General features: G+C 30.4%; 1 long non-coding RNA gene across 1 annotated transcript; it reads right to left on the bottom strand.

Annotated features, from left to right (window-relative positions):
* Positions 1-2,223: 2,223 nt before the first annotated feature.
* LOC123558762 (uncharacterized) lies at positions 2,224-6,869 on the bottom strand. The gene is made up of 3 exons (XR_006687792.2): positions 6,735-6,869; positions 5,028-5,218; positions 2,224-4,397 (listed from the first exon to the last, which is right to left on the bottom strand). It is a non-coding gene; the product is annotated as an uncharacterized LOC123558762 (long non-coding RNA).
* Between the last annotated feature and the right edge of the window lie 14,262 nt (positions 6,870-21,131).

Genomic DNA, 21,131 nt, shown 5'->3' with positions numbered 1-21,131 from the left:
CTATTTGAGGGGCCATAACTCTAAAAATGGGGGGCGGAGCTAGACGAAAAATAGGAGGTGCGCAAGTTCATATCATGATAAAGACTCATGCAAGGTTTCATCAATTTATATCAAATACTTTTTGAGCTAGGCGTGTCACAAACTTCGGACGGACGCACGGACAAGAACAAATCTATATGCCCCCACCACCCATGGGGGGAGGCACAAAAATATACAGGTTAGTGTGTTTGTGTCATCTGCATTCTAATGTCGTTATACAGTTATGAATAATTTTATTATATACCTATATAAATTCTGTCAAAAAATATAGCTTGCATTTCACTAGGAAGTACAAATAGATCACAAAAAAATTCGTACTGTACATTCCAAAATACTGTATTTTTACCTTCTGTATTGTATGTGGCCTGACTTCTTTCATTGATATGCATGAGCTGACACAGTTGTAGAAATAACACACACCAAAAATCACTCATTTCATTTTAACATCAATAAAGATTTAAGATAACCATTTCACTAGGTCAAAGGTCACGGTCACAGTCATTGGTTGAACTTAGCCCAATATTTGTTGAGCCCACTCGCGGTGAGCTCGATATAGTGGCCACTTTCGGTGTATGTGCATGCGTCCGTCCGTGTGTCCGATTTTGTCCAGATCATAACTTTGACATGCATGAACCAATCTCGTTTATATTTGGCATGAATGTAACCTCAATAAGGAGGCGTGTCATGCCCAAACCCCATATTCCTATCTCTAATGTCAAGGTCACATTTAGAGGTCAAAGGTCAAATTGATCGATTGTTCGGAGCATTTCTTCTTCATGTAAATTGAGATTTTGATGTAACTTGGAATAAATGTTCACCATTATAAGACGGTGCTATGCTCAAGAACCAGTCCCCGCTTTCTCTAACGTTCTCAAGTCAAAATCTCAGCTCAAGTCTGAGAAAAATCTCAATTTTGATTCTCAGCTAGATTGGCTTTCACTTAAAATTTCTCAGTAAAATCTCAACTTCCGCGCTGAGATTTTTCTCAGATTTCTTGAGTCAAGGGTTGGGCTGTCTCAGTGCTTTTCTCAAAGAAACAAAATGGCGACTTTTCGACGATACAATATACGCCGCCGCCGTAGTCGGTGCCAGTTTCACGTTGAGTTCACCAGCATGACATGGATGACAACAAACTTCGTCAGAGACGGTAATTTCTTAATTTCAAGGGAAGTAATCCAAGTAAAACTAAAATGGCCGATTGTTGCTAGGGACACTGTTTACGCTTTTAAAACACATGCAGTAATTACTTTACCACAAGAACAACATTTTCAAACCTTTTTACTGTTTCTAAAATGTTTCTTTCTCGTCTTGAATGCTACACAACTTTGAAGACAATATTTGTTAAGTACGGTAGACGTTTTACTGTGCTTATGTTTCGTACCAAAAACGCTCGTACCGAGATATATTGACTTGTGCAGTAACGTCCCCAGAAATCCTTATTCTTAGCGCACAACAAAATTGTGAAATTTCGTTTCACAATCTGGGGGTTATTATCAAGGGGTGATAAAAATGAGCAGTTAGTGGTTGGCTCAAAGCCGGGACCCCTTGTTTACAGGGTGTGCACACTATCAACTGAACTAACCAGCTGCTGGAACAATTTCCCCTTTCTGGTAATCAAGTCCTATATCATAATAAACTCTCTGCTATATAAAAGTCGTCCTCTAGTTTATAAAACAGTCGCAGTCAAATGTTGTGCACCTAGTTAATTGAACAGATTGAGTAAAATGTGCAGTCAGTCTACTGTAGGGCTCAATCTTGGGGACCCTCTCATACAGGACTAGTACTCTACCAACTAAGCTAACCTACTGTTTAAACAAAATCTCCACTTTGTAGTAATCAAGTCCTGTTGCCTCATAGGCCTCAGTAGCCAAGTGGTAGATAGCCCACCATTTCAGGGGGATATTGTAGGTTCAGTCTCTAGCCATGTCAAGTGATAAAAGTTATTACATAATGGCATGATGTTACATACGGCTCTATACACCAGCTTGTTTATAAGTAATCACTCATTAATAAGCATTTGGAAATATTTTGTTTTGCATTTTGCAGTGTTGTTAACTATTAACATCTATACTTTAGATATTTCACATTTAGCAAGTGGCAAATAGCATGATGTAATTGAATAAGCAGAAAAACTGATAGACACAAAGACAATGAAAAATATTTAAGTTCTAATAATTTATTAAAGTTAGCAGAATTTTTTATAAGTTGACAACAGTTTTATTCATTTATAAATAAATATGGCATTTCATAATTTGATCTAAAATATTGGTTGAACATTTAAAGTACAATGTTTTTCGAATCTTTCCAAAAATACCAGAAAATCTTAACTCTATGCTATTGATAAAATTTATGTTACCAGTAAGTTGTTAGATTTCAGTATGATTTACAACAATAATTTTAAGTAAAATTTTATATTTCACTGTCATTGTCTTCTCAGATCAATTTGATTTTTTTAAAAAGAACTATGAAATGCCAAAGTGTACAGGTTTTATTTTCTTTTATAATTTTCATTTACTGTTCCAGTTCACTATGTTCCTTTGAAAATGTTTATAATTAACTTCTGTTCACATGTTAAAAGTTATGTTGTTGAATCAAGTTGATGGTGTTTCTCTTACTGATGAGTCCTGGAAACACTGGGTCACAAAATTAAATTGGGACAAAACACACATGTCAAAAACAATCAGTTGCATTTATAACCAACTGAAGATAAAAATAAGAAAATGTTATAACTTAAATTCAAAAACATTTTTAAAACTTTGCATGTATTTTCAAATTTATCTGATTTTCAGGTGTGTCTAAGGTTGTTTTCATTCAAATGACATAGTTTAATAATTAGTTTAATAGTTAAATGTGCTATTGCCTCCCTATTCCCATAAAGGAGTGCATTGTGATGAAACAATGTTAAAATGCTCACTATTCCATTAGTTAACCAATAATAGTAGATAGTTTTGTAGTTAACAAGAACTGCCACTCAGTGTCAATTAAAAGAGAAAACATTAGAAATGACTTAATTACATCAGAACTTATCAAAAATACAAGGTGTTTTTTAAAGTAAACAGCTTAAGGCCTACATCGTGTAAATTTAATACAAAAAAACATTCTTTAACTTTATGCAACAAACTTTCCAAAAATAGAATGTTTATCAGTTGGTTAGAAAAGTACTACATATACTTTCAATGATGCACATGACTTTATACTGCACAAGCCAAAAAGGGAGTTAATCAATAAAAGCTGATTTAATATTTTCAGTAACATTTTCACCCATGCCTATCTTTGACACATAAAAGCGATAATTAAAATTGAAAACAAGAAATTAATGTGTCTTATGTTCCTAACAAATAACGTGGCAGCCACATTTAAATTTAATGTAAACAAAGATAATGCCTTCAACAATGTCTATCTATCGGCTATATTGTTTTTGTTTTTTTTTTAAATTAAGCTTTTTCTTCTCTGTCACCTTATTTCAATTCAGTTCTGTTTTATAAAGTATTTTGGGGGCAAATTACATATATCCAATCAATGTAGTCAACAAATGTTTGCAATTTCAGCTGAATGGCTCAAGCAGTTTTAACCCTAATCATGCTTGGTTGGTCCTACCTTTGCGACAAGTGTAGATCATGATCAGTCTGCACATCTGTGCAGTCTGATCTTGATCTGACTGTTCGCCATTCAGTCAGTACCTTTTTGATTAGCACCCCTTTTAACACTTAATAATACTGTCCAAATTGTAAAACGGACAAGTTCATTATAGAAATTTAGCAAGGGCCTAAGGGTTAAAGTTATACTAAATTATATAGTTAATTGTGTCCCCTGTGCACCCAAAAAAGTGTGACAGTTACATGAAGGTTAGTTTTCAACAGTGTTTTTATTTTAATCAAGCTTTATTGTTACAGCTTTGATTTTTATGTAACTTAAAGTCTGCACATTTAAAGCAAAATACTTTTTTTCATAAACTACATCTCATTCTTACCAATATGTCACATCTTGTGATGGAACCCTCTTCACAAAATGTAGTGAAAAAAACAAAAACAATTTAAATGGTGAACACTACAGTTTCATAGCCCCATTACTTTTCTTGAGTCCTAATGTTTTCCTAAGATCTTAATCTTTTCAGCTTTGAAGACACAATATGACTATTTATGTTTAATAAATCAACTTTCGCAGAATCTTGATGAGTCTATACACACAAAATGTCCCCTGTGCACCTTTTCAGTAGTTTAGTGTCAGATTTCTTATATTCTTTAATTAAAATGTTTTTTACATAGGCCCCCACTTCCACAGTATATCTTGCAGCTTGTTCCTTTCACATGGCAGATATATTGTATTCAAGGAGATACATCAGGAGAAGGTACATCAATCTGAAAAGGAATTGTTTTTTCTATGTTATATACAGTACACTATCACAAATTTTATTTTTGTTATGCATTTATGGAGCGAAATTTCCTTTTTGTTTTTGTTTTTTGTTTCAATATGATTCAATTTTGCCATAGTATTTCTAGTATTTCAGTCATGGAATGGTGTCCGGTTAATCTATCAAGTGTTCCTGCATTCTTTACTAGAAATGACTTGTGCTCACAGACAACTTCCCATTGTAAATGAGTAAGAAATGTTGGACAAATGACTTCAGACATGTTCTTCTCTAAAACTGTTAAAGATATTGCATGCATAGCCAAAGGATCAAACTTACAACTTTTCTTTATTCATAATCTAGTGCTTTATATTTTGAGCTAGGCATGCAAATTATCACAAGTGAAAGTTTCAAACCAAAACCAATACTTGGTCAAAATCAGACTGATCCATTTCAAATGTTTGTAAATGAAGTGCCTCCATTCAGGGTATCAATTTGGTTTCTGTATTTTTTGCAAGCATGATTTTATTTATTGTTCTCCTTTATTTCCTTTTGGGTAAAATTAAAATCTAGCATGGTTTGAATTATAATAGTGTTTGCAAATTTAGGAAACATTGAGACTAACTTAGTCAACACATACTATACTTGAAATCACAGGCCAGACACCAGTTCATGTACTGCCTTCAGTTCCATCAGTGTTTTGAAACGTTGGTGAATGGTCCTAGAACAACTCAGAATGGATTATCCACTGTCATTAGCATCTTTTGAATCAGCACATAGCTCAAGCCTGACCTCTGTATAAGCTGAGGTTCTTCATCAGAAGGCTGTGACCTGATATAAATTATATAAAATTGCTCTGTAACCAGGTTTAAATATACCTTATTCCATTTATAAGAAAGAGTATCAATCTTTAAATTACACAAAGATTTTGATAGTATAGAAAATCTTAAACACTAAGTCTGAGCCTTAGGTATACAAGATCAATGGTTATTGGGTGCATAAGCTTATAATTATTAGCAACATAATTTTGTTATCTACAAGAATCTTAATAAAATTGTGTGTGGGTATGTATTATATAAACCACATATAAAATATATAAACATATGAAATTAAATAGCATACTTTGAAATATATGCATTGACAATGAACATTTAAAACCATTATCAAAATATGTGACATTTCAGGGATGCCTTACAATTGAAATAGCTTTTTCTTTCATAATGATTTTCAAAAAAAAACAACAACATATTTTAGCATTTTATTGAGGAATTTCATATTCCGTCTCTATTTAGATCTACAATATACAGAAGTGTACAGAAAAAGAAGGAAAAGCTTTAATATACAAATATATATTCTACTGATTGGAAATTTCCCATCATAAAATGCTATTACACAGTCATACAGATTTTCAAACTTCTGTTTCAAAAATATATTTTGTTACCATGCTTGTGTCAAAAATAGTTTTTATATAGTCCTGTCTCAAGTTATGATATATTACAAACCGGCAACATTTAACACCTGTAATTTGCATCTCAAGTGAGACTGATGTTTATATTATTGTCTAACATAACATATTGGTTATTCAGGAAGTCTGGGGGGTGAAAGTGCTGCAAAAATGTAATTTAAAAAAAATGGAACACATTTCAAATTGAAAGTGAAAGTAGAAATGAAAAGTAGAACTAGGATCCTGTAAAGCCTTTGAGACCCCCTCATGTAAATTTTCATAAATGGAAATTATACCTGACAGACCAATAATATTCATAGCACATATACACAAGTAGGTGTATAAAGGTCACCTTGTTTGGTTATACTTTGTATTTTGTCTTAAACACATGTACCTCTAACTGTCCACATTCTACCTTTTAGAAATGTCAATCTTTTTTTTTTCAAACACATGTTTTACTCTAAATTTGTTTGTAATGTGTGTCTTACATACTTATCTAGGTAGACTACTCTGGTTAATGAAATCTAATTAACTTTTATATTTTTTGTAATATTGCATTTTGTTTTTATTTTGACAGCTCTACCTACTTTCACTTTCATTTTGCATTTTCAAAACAATGTACATGGTTTGCAGCACTTTCAACTCACAGAGTACCTGGCGAAAAACGTTAGACACAGAATTAATTTTTACTCATGACAGAAATGACAAAATGCTTTTGAACAAGAAGCTTGATATCTTCTACAAAATAGAATGTGAGTACTGTGAACAAATTGTGTTGTTCAAAATCAAAGTTTGAAATGCCTACAGTAGAGAATGCATAGCTATTTATGTCCCTGCAATCATTGATATGAATACACTAATTGCAGTAATTAATATGTGAATCACAAAACAATGTATACTTACGGCTGCATATCTGATTCCCATAAACATATGCCAGATAACATAAAATTGTCACACGTAGTATAACAATATATGGCTGTGTTTACCTAATCCCGTATTTGGTAAAGAAAACACATGCAGTATGACGTGCAGTAGCCGTTGTCATCTGTCCGATACTTTCTCTCCCATAAATTATCGTCTGCACGAGTGCTTACGGAAATACCCGATTTCCACTTGGAATATTCGGTCGGGTTTCCATGGTTACGCACAAAACAAGTCCGATAGAGAGAAACTATTGGACAAGATAATCCGACCGTCGTGCACTGGCCCGTACACACGGTAATAAAAAGGCAAAATTATGCTTGTTCGTGGCGGGAAACAACGAGAAATCGTCCGCGAACGTTTGGTCAGCCAAACAACTATCTAGATCTACTTCTAAATAATTTAAATCTATAAGATAAGTTTACTTTAGATAGATCTACATTTATTATGAACAGGTAATGAAATAAAATCCATTTATTAAATATTAACTTTGTTAGTATTCTTTCAGTAAGTAAAAATTAGAGTTTAGAATTTAGAATCTAATCCACTATACGATCTCGGGGCTTTGCCTGGACGGGATTCGAACTTTCTACCACTAGAGTTTAGGTAGAGCCTAAACTCCGTCCACTACATTGGTGCCGTGACAAATCCTTCTTAAACGTTGTATATTTTCCTTATTTATTATTTTCCTTGTTTGTTTTCTTTTTATTGTATATACATGTATGGGTAAAATATACACGCGTGTCATAGTAACATTCATGTATACTACATGAAATCGTAGGCTGTATTGACACTCATGTATACGACGTGAGATTATCAATAATTTGTTCTGTTCATTTACCGTTACTGTATACTCAATGGATAAAACCTTTACTTATTCGCCTAAGAATAAAGAAGACCGGATTAAACGAAATTCGTGTCAAGTTATGGAGGATTTGATAGATATTGACCATGACATTAACATGTACTCCTAAGTACAGCCACATATAGCTCAAACACACGAATATAGTTCAACCAACCAATTCATTAATATGCCTACCCAAGTTGTTCATGATTTAACGTCACAACAACCTTTTACTCCACATAGAACCATAGGAAAAGCAACTCATATGTACACACAACAAACACATATGCCACAGTAGTGAATATTATGATGGTTTTGGCGTTTTAACCTCACTTGACCCCATATCCCTATTTTAAAAGTGGACTTTAACATTTCCCTAATCTTATAATACTAACTTGGTACCCCTGGTACCCTGAAAATCTTTGGTTAAACCAAACGAAAACCTCCGGTTTAACCGAAAAAACATTTGATTTGATGGACGTAAGGTTGAAGGGTCAATCTGACCTAATTTAACCTTTAGTCCTTGGTCCGGACTAACCAATGCCGGACAATTTTAAACCCACAGGTTTCAAACCAACTAAAAAGTTTTATACACATATGATATAGATGAGTTTACAGAATAGAATATATTGTTTGGAAGAAAGAAGATTTACTGATAATATAAATCCTCATTATGTTACAACAAAAAAACGGGAGAAAAATGATAATGGCTACCTGTTCATCTTGTGGAAAAATGAAATCAAAGTTTGTTAAAAGTACAGGGGGTAAATTAGATATCCATAAAGCAATGTTACCTTTATTACCTAAAAAAGGTTAAACACTTCCAGGATATAACTATTGTGGGCCAGGAAATCCTTTAGATAACGGACCCCCTGTTAACGAACTGGATGCAGTATGTATGAACCATGACTTTTGCTATGACAGCGGTGTAAAAAAGGGTACATGTGATAAGCAAATGCTTTCCAATTTAAATAACACTAAATCAAAAACATTTAGAGAAAAGATTGCAAAACATTTAGTTGTGAAACCTATAATTAAAACAAAATATAAACTTGGGCTGGGACAAAAGTCAAAAAACGGGAAAAGGGGGTAGAGTATACCCTCGGAATCACATGGAGCGATGAATTAGCAGAAGAATTACACAAACCAATTAAAAGGAAATTTAGAAAACGAAGAGTGATAGTTAATGATATTGATGACACTCGGTCAGCTGATTTAGTTGACATGCAAGCTTTTTCAAAATATAATAAAGGATTAAAGTACTTGTTAACCGTTATTGATATATTTAGTAAATATGCTTGGGTTATTCCATTAAAGAATAAAACTGGAGAATCTGTTACTGAAGCATTTGAAAAAATAATTTCAGAAGGTAGAACACCAACAAATTTATGGGTAGATGAAGGAAAAGAATTTTATAATAAAAAGTTTGAATCATTTTTGAATAAAAATAAAATTAACATGTACCATACATTTAATGAAGGAAAGGCTGTAGTAATAGAAAGATTTAATAGAAGTTTTAAAAGAATAATGTGGAAATATTTTACAGCAAATAATACTTATACTTATTTAGATAATTTGCAGGATATGGTTGATAAATATAACAAAACAAAACATTCTAGTATAAAAATGACACCAACCTAAGCTAGTAAAAACTTAAATAAAGTTTCTGTTTACTTTAACTTATATAGTAATTTAAAGATACCAAAGAGTAAAGCAAAATAAAGAATTGGTGATCGTGTTCGCTTAAGCAAACTTAAAAGACATTTTGGAAAAGGATATACACCAAACTGGACAGAGGATATATTTATAATTTATAAAATTAATAATACAAATCCCAGAACATACACTATTAAAGATTTAAATGATGAAATAATTCAAGGTTCATTTTATGAACAAGAACTTTTACCTACTACACAAGAGGTTTTTAGAATAGAAAAAGTTATTAGACGAGACAAAAAACAAGCTTTAGTAAAATGGAAAGGTTATAGTGAAAAATTTAATAGTTGGGTACCATTTAGTGAATTGGAAGAAATTTAATTTAAAAAATATATTATATAAATGAGTCATACAAATCTAATTTCTAATAATGGAATAGAAACAATAGATCAATTAATTATTCACTTAACTAAACTAGCTGCTGCTTACAGAAAAAGTTATAAATTTTGTGGGAGAGTAAGTACCGGATTATATGTTACAGCAGGTATCTTTGGTTGTTCAGCTGCATTAGCACTTGTTCCAGCTATTCCTACATTTGTAGCAGTTGCTGGCGCTGTTCCATCAGTAATTACCATATTTACTAACAGACTAAAACTTGACGACAAGAAATTTATTTTAAAAGCACATCATCACAAAATAAAACAACTAATAACAAAAGCACGGATTGGAAAAGTAAATAAAGAAGAAGAGAAAAAAGTTATTCAGGATATTTTTACAATACTATTAGAAATGCAGGAAGAAAAATATTCAATACCTTTTGAAACGTATATGAAGGAATTTAAACTTAACGGATATAAAAGTAAAAAAGAAGAAGAGCTGTATTAAATTTTACGTGTGTTTTTAGAGATTTTTTTCTATAAGTATATTATATATAGATGGTTAATAGAAAGGTAGATAGAATGATTATGCCAAAATTATCTAACACTTTAGGAGAAATAATGAATCCAGACAAAAATTCATATAAGAAAGTTCTTAAAAGAAGAAATGTTATTAAATCAAAACGTGATCAAATAGTTAGCGATGAATATAAAAATCATGTCATTGATCAATTACAAAATGTTATAGATCCTTATCTTTTAAGAAATAATTTATTTGCATGGGACTGTGGTTGTCTATTAACTGAAGAAGAAAATGCCAAAAGATTATGTGATTGTCCCAGACCAAATAATCACCGAAACAACCCTAAAAAGGTTATTGCAACCGATTGTGACACTAATGAAGAAAAATAATATAGAAGCACTTACGCAGCATCTAAAGACCTTGATATTAATTCGGGGTTAATAAAAATGTGCTGCGAAGGGAAAAACAGAGTAAAAGTGGAATATCAAAAACTAACGGAAAAAGATATAAATTTAAATATTTTTAACTTCTTTTCTGTATTTTTGCTTAACGATTTTTTTCTAAATATAATATATAGATGGAAATTGAGAGATCAAAAAATCAATATTTTAAGAAATTTGAAATTAAAGTTGAATATAGACAAGATCCAAAGAATCAATTATATTTAACTATAAACGACTCTTATGAAATACTTAAATCTGAACTTAAAACTTTAAAAGGTATAAAAATAAACGTTGTTTTAAAAATAACTTTTGCAAAAATGGATAAAACTGATACAATATATAAATCAGCTTATTTTCAATCAAAGGCTTTAGAAATTATTAACACAAACGAAATAAAAAACACTTTACGTCAAGCTTTTGATGAAATAATAAATAGAATTGGTAATTGGATTTCTGAAGGAAGCGGCTGGAGAATAGGGTCAGTTGATGCTCATTATATAAATAGATATAAGTATAGTCCACTGGCTGCTTCCAGTTATTTAGAATTACCAAAACCATTACAACATCCAATGAAAGGATTAATAAATATAAAGAATGATGATAACGAATGTTTTAGATGGTGTCATTTAGCTTATAAATTTCCTGTTGAAAAAGATCCTCAAAAAATTTCAAAATATAAAAAACATATAGAAAAACTTAATTATAAAGGAAGAAAGTTTCCTGTTACATTAAATTAAATACCTAAAATAGAAGTTTTAAATGAAATATCATTTAATATATTTGGTTATGAAGAAAATAGTATTTATCCATTGTACATATCAAAATATCAATACGAAGAACACTGTGACATGTTGCTAATTACTAATGATAAAATAACACATTATGTTTGGATAAAAGACTTTAATAGATTAATGTTTAACAAAACAAAACATGCAAATAAAAACACTTCTGTAAAAGCTGTCTGCAACATTTTTCTCAAGAAAGAATATTAAGTGAACACATACCAAATTGTTTAGCTATTAATGGTACCCAAGGCGTAAAAATGCCAAAAGAGGGAAGTAAAGTACAATTTAAAAATTATCATAAAGGTTTAGCAGTACCTTTTGTAATTTATGCTGATTTTGAATCAATAACTAAGAAAGTTTTAATTGCTTTACCATCACCTGAATCTTCATTTACTGAACCATATCAAAATCATATAGATTGTGGTTACGGCTATAAAGTTGTTTGTTGTTATGACGATAAATATACTAAACCAACCCAGATTTATAGAGGCCCTAATGCAGTTTATAAGTTTATTGAAAAAATGCTTGAGGAAGAGGAATATTGTAAAGAAATATTTAAAGAGCACTTTAACAAAGAACTAAGAATGTCTAAAAAAAGATGGAAGTGAATTTAAAAAACAAAAGTTTTGTCATATCTGTGAAAAAGAATATATAGAAGATTCAATCAAAGTAAGAGATCACTGTCATATAACAGGAAAATTTAGAGGAAGTGCTCACCCAGAATGTAATATTAATTTTAGACTAACACACAAAATTCCTGTTATTTTTCATAATTTAAGAGATTATGGCGGTCATTTTATTATGTAGCAAATAGGAAAATTTAAAAAAGAAATTAATGTTATTCCTAACAATATGGAAAGATATATGGCATTTTTGATTTCCGACTTGGTCTTTATTGATTCATTTCAATTTATGTCTCAATCATTGGATAACCTAGTAAAAAATATTCAAGAATTTAAATACACATCAACTGAATTTGATAAAAATATAGAATTATTAAAAACAAAAGGTGTTTATCCATATGATTACATGGATTCATTTAAAAAATTCAAAGAAACAGAATTACCTCCTAAAGAAGATTTTTGTTTAATTTAAAATGAAACACACATATCTGACAACGAATATGAACATGTTAAAAATGTTTGGAATAAATTTAAAATTAAAACAATGGGAGAATATCATGATCTATATTTAAAAACTGACGTGTTACTTTTAGTTGATGTATTTGAAATTTTTAGAAAATTATGCTTGGAGTACTACAAATTAGATCCTTGTCATTATTTTAGTAGCCCTGGTTTAGCTTGGGATGCAATGTTAAAAACGACTGGAATTAAGTTAGATTTAATAACTGATATTGATATGTATCTTTTTATTGAAAAGGGACTGAGAGGCGGAATAAGTTATATTTCAAACAGATACAGTAAAGCAAACAATAAATATATGAAATATTATAATCCTAAATTAGAATCTAAATACATTATGTACCTTGACGCCAATAACCTTTACGGTTGGGCCATGTGTCAACCTTTGCCCTCTGGAAACTTTAAATTTATATCCGAAAAACAATTCAAGAAATTAATTGCAAAAGGTAAAACTAACTTTATAGTTGAATGTGATCTTGAATATCCAAAAGAATTACATACTGTACATAATGATTATCCTTTAGCTCCTGAAAAAATTAAAATACCAGATCAATGGCTTTCTGACCATAGTAAAAATATTAAAACAGAATTTGAAATAGGAAAAAGTAAATTAAAAAAAATTAGGTCCAACTTTATTGAAAAAAAACAAAATTATGTAGTTCATTATAAAAACCTTGAACTATATGCACAATTAGGGTTAAAAGTAACAAAAATGCACAAAATATTAACTTTTGAAGAAAGTCCTTGGTTAAAAAAGTATATTGATTTTAATACTCAAAAAAGATCTAAAGCAAAAAATTCATTTGAAAAGGACTTTTTTAAGTTAATGAACAACTCTGTATTCGGTAAGACGATGGATAATTTACGCAAGAGGGTTAATATTAAATTAACACATAATGAAAATATTTTATTAAAATACATAGCCAAACCTTCATTTGTTAGTTCAACGATGTTTAACAAGAATTTGTTTGGTATTCATAGAATAAAAGAAAGTTTGTTATTAAACAGACCTTGTTATGTTGGAATGTGCATTCTAGATTTATCAAAATATTTAATGTATGATTTTCATTATAATTATATTAAGGAAAAGTACGAGGATTCAGCAAAGCTTTTATTCACTGACACTGATTCATTATGTTATGAAATTAAAACCAAAAATGCATATGAGGATTTTTATAAGGACAAAGATTTATTTGATAATAGTGATTACGATATAAATTCAAAATTATATTTCGACAATAATAAAAAAGTAATTGGAAAATTTAAAGATGAATCTGCCGGCATTCCCATTGTTGAATTTGTGGGATTAAGAAGTAAAATGTATTCATATTTATTAGAAAATGAAGTTAATGTTAAAAAATGTAAAGGAATTAAAAAACATGTTGTTAAGAAAACAATAGTTCATAAAAATTACAAAGATACTTTGTTTAATTCAACCCAAAGTAATCACACCTTTAAAGTTATTCGTTCTGATAAACACAATCTTTCCAGTTATGTTATAAATAAAACATCTTTATCATGTTATGACGAAAAAAGATATATTCTTGATAATGGTATTGATATATTAGCTTATTTTTAAATTATAGAACCATAAATTGTTAACTGAATATTCATAACGTTTAAAGAATTAATATAAATAACATCATTTATTTTAAATTCATTTGCATAATTAATAGAAATAGATTCATTTTTTCTATTATTTTTTGCATTGTAACTTTGAAGACGTACATTTTCTTTATTTTTTAGTTGTAATTTAGCTTCTCCTTTATCTAATCTAATTGCATCAACAAAAATAATTAAGATGCAATTTTGTTTAATTGTTACATTATTACCATTTTGAACTAAACCAGGACTAGCATTTACAGTTTTCCAATGAAATAATCCACTATCTGTATCTTGGGTATAACTTGTTGTTAAAAACAATGGAGGTTTTCTTATTAATTGTCTTTCTATTTTATTTACTTTTTCATTTATTTTATTGAATATATCCATTATATTAATTATTCCAGTTAAATAGAACCACAGTAATTAAAGTTTTAATTAAGGTTTTAATTCAATAGTTTACTTTCTTTATAATTTATATATTCCTCCAATATGTGGAATCTGACATAATTATCCGACAAAAGCATAAATGATACTTCTGTAGATGTTGAATCGTCATAAGGATGAATATCAAACATTGTCCTTTCTGTTAAATAAATTTTAATTGTTTTCTGATATAAACATATACTTTCCGTTTCAGGCCCAAATTCACTGACTATGGGTGTTATATTTACACTCCCACCGGGAAATTTACCTGTAAAACTATCTTGCCACCACCTAAAAAGAAAATGTGATACTTCACATTTGTCCCTCTGTGTGGGCGCCGTTAAATAAAACCTGATATCTATTATATAAGTTCCGGCTTTTTTGGCTAAAAACACATGTTTTAATAGTACATCCGGTACAGCTAGTTTATATTCTTGGTTTATGTTGATAAAATCTCTATAATCTATAACATTACCAGATTCCAAATTAAATGCATCAAAATAGCCTGTAGTATTCTCTTTAATTATATTATCATACAACGAATATATCCAGACACCGTGGCGATCGAAATACTTTTTCATTTTTATGTATGAATGTGTTTCAAAGGATGTTGGTTCTGGTTTTGGTCCTTCATGATAACCACTGTTGTATTCGAAAAGAAACACTTTACGTCGTCTTAATTTTTCTATTTCTTTTTCCAATTCTTCTTTTATTATTTTATCTTTCTTTTTAAGTTTAAGAATTATTTCAGCTAAATCATCAAGTCGTTTTGTTGTAGCAACTTCAGAAGCAGATAAATTGTCAACAGTATTCTTTGTTCTAGCTAATTGTGTTTCTTGTTTTAAGAAAACATTTTTTACTTTTGTAATTTCTTCAGCATTAGTGGTAATTTCTTCGACATTAGTGGTTATTGCTTTAGTATTAGCAGTAATTACTTGGGTATTAGCAGTGATTGATTCTCTTTGTTTAGCTGATATTTCAACTACAGAGTCCAAATCATTTATTATTTTTTTTTAATTTTATTATTAAAGTCATTAATATCCTTTTGTAATAAACCTGTAAATTTACTTAACTTTTCGTACTTTATATTGTGACGTGCATCAACATTATTAATCATGTCTACAAGTTGTTTCTTCAAATTTTCTAGCTGATCATTAATTATGTTAATTGCTTCAGTATTAGCAGTAATTACCTCTCCTTGTTTAACTGATTTTTCAACTACAGAGTCCAGTTCATTTTTATGTTCTTCAACTTTAGCATTAAGCTGCGTCATATCTTCTTGTAATTTTTTTGTAATATTATTTAATTCTGCATACTTTAAATTGTGACGTGTATCAACAGTACTAATCCAAATTCGAATTTGTTTTATAAAGTCATCTCTTTTAGAATTGAGCTCTTTTTTAAAGTCATCTAATGCTGTGTCATGGTCATCACCTCTTTGTGAAGCTGCCTTTTCCAATTCAGATTAATATTCTGCAAGTTTATTTGAAATTTATTCTAATAAATCTTTATGCTTTTTTCAGTTTCAGTATTTAGTTTATTTATTTCTGTTCTAATTTCGAACATATTTTGTAACTTCTTTTCAGCTTCAATAATCTTGTCTTTTAGTTTTTCATGTTTAATCATACTATCTTTTATTTCCTGAAATTGATTGTATAACTTTTCAAAATTGGTTCTAAATACTTTTTTTATGTTGTCATCTGTCAAATCAGATTTCTCTTCAAATTCTTTAATAGAATCAACCATAGCTTTCATTTCTTCTCCAATTTTACCTTGTAATTCAACTATTAATAATGAATTCTTTTTAAAATCTTTTGTTAATTCTTCAATATTTTTTACTTCTGCTTCTAGTGATGTTTTATACTTTTGACATCTTCAAGTTTATAGTCATCTATTACACTTTGAATTTTTTTTATATATAAACCGTCTCGGAACTGCATCAGCGGGTTTATCTGGATTTCCTAGGTTGATTATTTCATTACCTTCCATATCTAATGCTCTGTTCATTGTGTTATCAAGTTCCTTATTTCTGTGAAGATATGATTCCATGTCCTTTTTAAGCTTTTTGTATTGTTTTTAGTAGCATAATCACTTAAATCAATATCAAATTTAACTTTACTTGTACTGTCAGGTTCACTTATTTGTTCTATATTATTAAAAACTCCCATTATATATTACCAGTAAAGTTTTTTCTAAAAAACTTCCTTGGTTTGTCAATATATAAGAAATCATATTTTTGATTTGTTGCATTGGTAAAAGATTTAGGGTTAATATTTTGTTCATTACAAATCATATCATTTTCTCGTTTACCTGGACTTTCAAATAAAATATAATGTGAACAGTTAATTCGAATATCTTTTGGTGTTTTATAGTAAGACTGACTTAAATAAATAACACATCAGTTTTTGTGACGTCCTTGAATAAAGTATTTTGTTATTTCATTTTTAACTTTTTTATCTTCACATACAAAATCATCAAATATTACAACTTTTTGTTTTTCTGATTCAAGATTCTCACAAGGTTCAATTTAGTTGGGATCAGCTGAATATTCAAGTATTTCATTTGGATCTACTTTAATTCTTTTTGCAATTTGACTTAAGTGGTTAATTAAATCTTGATATTTAGATTGTTCTAGGTTTTTAGCATACAAGTATAATTTATCATAATAGATAAGAGGTTTTCGAAGTATATGCATTAATGTATTTGCTTTTCCAGATCCAGAAGATCCACATATTAACATTCTAAAACATGAATCTGGCATAAAAGGATAATGTTGTTTAAACTTATTAGATGTATCATTTTTTGTATCATAATTTGGAATTTCCATTTATATAATATTACATTATTAGTCTCCTACTGGTTGAAAACCAGTTTCGGGGACTATAGGAATGCACTTTTCCGTCATTCCGTCCGTCCGTCCGTCCGTCCGCAATTCCGTGTCCGGTCCATAACTCTGCCATCCATGAAGGGATTTTAATATTACTTGGTACAAATGTTCCCCATGATGAGACGACGTGTCATGCGCAAAACCCGGACCTCTAGCTCAAAGGTCAAGGTCACAATTGGAGGTCAAAGGTCAACAGGGTTTTTTTCCTGTCCAGTCCACAACTCTCCCATCCTTGAAGGGATTTTAGTATTACTTGGCACAAATGTTCCCCATGATGAGATGATGTGTCATGCGCAAATCCCGGACCCCTAGCTCAAAGGTCAAGGTCACAATTGGAGGTCAAAGGTCAACAGGGCTTTTTTCCTGTCCGGTCCATAACTCTCCCATCCATGAAGAGATTTTAATATTACTTAGCACAAATGTTCCCCATGAGGAGACGACGTGTCATGCGGAAAACCTGGACCCCTAGCTTAAAGGTCAAGATCACAATTGGAGGTCAAAGGTCAACAAGGCTTTTTTCCTGTCCGGTCCATAACTTTCCCATCTATAAAGGGATTTTAATATTACTTGGCACAAATGTACCTCATAATAAGACGATGTGTCATGCACAACTTTCAGACCCCTAGCTCAAAGGTCAAGGTCACACTTAGCAGTCAAATGTTAACATAGCATGAACAGGGTCTGTTTCGTGTCCGGTCCATAGCTCTGACATTCATTAAGGAATTTAATATCACTTAGCACAAGTGTTCCACATGATGAGACGACATGTCGTGCGCAAATCCCAGACCCCTAGCTCAAAGGTCAAGGTCACAATTTGGGGTCAAAGGTCAACAGAGTTTTTTTTCTGTCCCGTCCATAACTCTGCCATCAATGAAGAGAGATTTTAATATTACTTGGCACAAATGTTCCCCATGATGAGACAACATGTCATGCGCAAAGCCCAGACCCTTAGCTCAAAGGTCAAGGTCACAATTGGAGGTCAAAGGTCAATAAGGTTTTTGCCCTGTCCGATCCAGAACTCTGTCATCCATCAAGGGATTACAATATTACTTGGCATAAATGTTTCCCATGATGAGACGACGTGTCATGCGCAACACCCAATACCCTAGCTTAAATGTCAAGGTCACACTTTGAGATCAAAGGTCAAGAGGATTTTTTTCCTGTCCGGTCTATAACTTTGTCATGCAAAGCAGGATTTAGATATCAGTTGGCACAAATATTCCCCTGGATGAGACAACATGTCATGCGCAAGAACCAGGTCCCTAGGTCTAAGGTCAATGTCATATTTAGAGGTCAAAGGTCAAATTCAAGAATGACTTTGTACGGGACATTTCTTCTTCATGCATGGAGGGATTTTGATGTAACTTGGACCAAATGTTCACCACCATGAGGCACCATTGTTTTTAGAATTACGTCCCTTTGTTTTTACTATAAATAGATTTTATTGTAACTTTTTTATTACTGGCGGTAGAGAAAAATCGAGACCACTTTTCTGTGGTACAGCATGCATGTTACATCCAATTTTTAGGTGTATTTTGACCTATCTCTACCTGGTAAAGAGTTTCTTGTGGACTTGTATTATATAGATTTTTTTTTTAAAGATTAATTTCCCTTTGTTGTTACTATAAATAACTTACATGATAACATTTTTATAATCAGCCAAAAATACAATATGAAAACAACTGTAGGTTTTTATATATATAAATTTTAATCCAAGTGTTTTGTTATAACATATTGTATATATAGTAGAGTATTGTTTATACATCATTGACAGATATCAGTTCATTATGTTATACTGCAGTGAAGAAAATTAGGTGCCTTCCAGTAGGGGACTTTGTATTGCATGGCAATACTTCATTCACTTGTTTTACATTATTTTACATTATCTTACATTATCTTACATTATTATATAAATGCAATCAAAACTTAATGAAATAAGAATAAGAAAAAACTTAGTCGGGCAAAAGATGAGAGCTCTTAGAGAAGAAATAATGAAAGAAAAAATTAAAAAAGCTACAAATCGGGATATGTACACTGAAATTTATAAACCAATTACTGAAGGAATAGAAAGCCAAAAAGAACAATTATCAAGTCAGTTAAAAGCATTACCTGGAATTAAGGAGCAATTAGGGTCACTAGGTGATGAAATTAAAGATATACAAACATACCAAGGTTTACCACAGCTATTCCAAGAACCGCTACCGTTATTACCACCAAAAGATCATATGGGTTTGGATGATGAAGATGATGAGTTTGAAGACACTAAAGAATTTCCTGAAGAATTAGAAGAAGAATCAGAAGAAGAATCAGAACAAGAATTGTCATTTGATCCAGCGGTATTAAATAAAAAAGTTGATTTAGTACTTTTAGATAAAAAAAAATATAACACACCACAAAAAGTGTTTGAATTTTTTCACAGCAAATCTAAAGATCCTGATAAAAGAATGACTAGAGAAGAAGTAGAGGGTATCATAGAAAATGCATCAGAGGATATAAAAAAAATTGGGTAATGATTCTGGTTCAATAACTAGAAAGAAAAATCCCACAAATTTTGATCTGAAGCAAAAGGAAGCAATTATAGCCATGTCGGATAATTTAAAAAAGTATAGAAAAGCGCTCTATGATATTCTTAATCAAGGAGAATATATGGGAAAAGTAATAAGATATCATAATCCGTATAAAGTTTCACCAAATGGACATTATGGTAATTTAATTATTAACTTAAATAAACTTTATAGTCAAAACAAATTAATTGCTAAGGATAGAATAACTGGAAAAGAAGTAATTAACACTTAGTAGATAATGATTTGATTGATTTGGTTAATAAAAGATATAACAATAATAAAAAGCATTCAATTCATTCAAAAAAAATATTTGAAGAATTTACAGGATTGCCTATCAATAAAAGATCTATGAAATTTAAAAAAGTAATTAGAGGACAAGGTTATGACGTTTGTCCATGTAATCCGGAAGAATTGGTTAATGACTTGGAGATAATTTGTGGTTCAATTAATGCTGGAAATAATAATGAAGAACTAAAAAATGAAAGTATTAACATAATTGATGAACTATTAAAAATGAATAAATTGTTACCAGAACAACATGAAATGTTATATAAAAATTATTTTTCTTGAATATATAAATGGAACAAAAAATAGTATTAAGTTCTGAAACAGTTAAAGATTATAATAAAAATACTCAAAGTGATTTTACAATCAGATTTAGTCGTTCTTTAATTTTAGATAAAAATAAAACTTATGTTGTTGGTTTGGATAGTATTAACACTATGACCTACTCTTGGCATAATATTAGTGATGAATATGACAATAAAAGAATTCGTTATAATAATGGTAAGGATTGGAAAGATATTATATTTTCAAATGGTTCTTATAGTTACACAGATATTAATAATTATATAAGGGAAACATTAATAAGTAATGATGATTTTGAATTTGATAAATCAGAAATTGCAGCAATAAGTTTGGAATTTGATTTAAGTAGTTTTAAGATTTTGATTTCAATTAAAGATAATTTTATGTTGGATTTAAAAATGTCAAATTTTCATACATTGCTTGGCTTTGAGACAAAAGCATTGAGAAATACTGAATGGGGAACCACAACACCAAATATAACTAACTCTGTGGATACAATTTACATTCATTGTGATCTTATTGATAATTCACTTGTTGATGGT

The sequence above is a fragment of the Mercenaria mercenaria genome, chromosome 5 (genome assembly GCF_021730395.1).
Source record: "Mercenaria mercenaria strain notata chromosome 5, MADL_Memer_1, whole genome shotgun sequence".
Lineage (NCBI taxonomy): Eukaryota > Metazoa > Mollusca > Bivalvia > Venerida > Veneridae > Mercenaria > Mercenaria mercenaria.
This window is presented reverse-complemented; position numbering and strand designations above follow the sequence as displayed.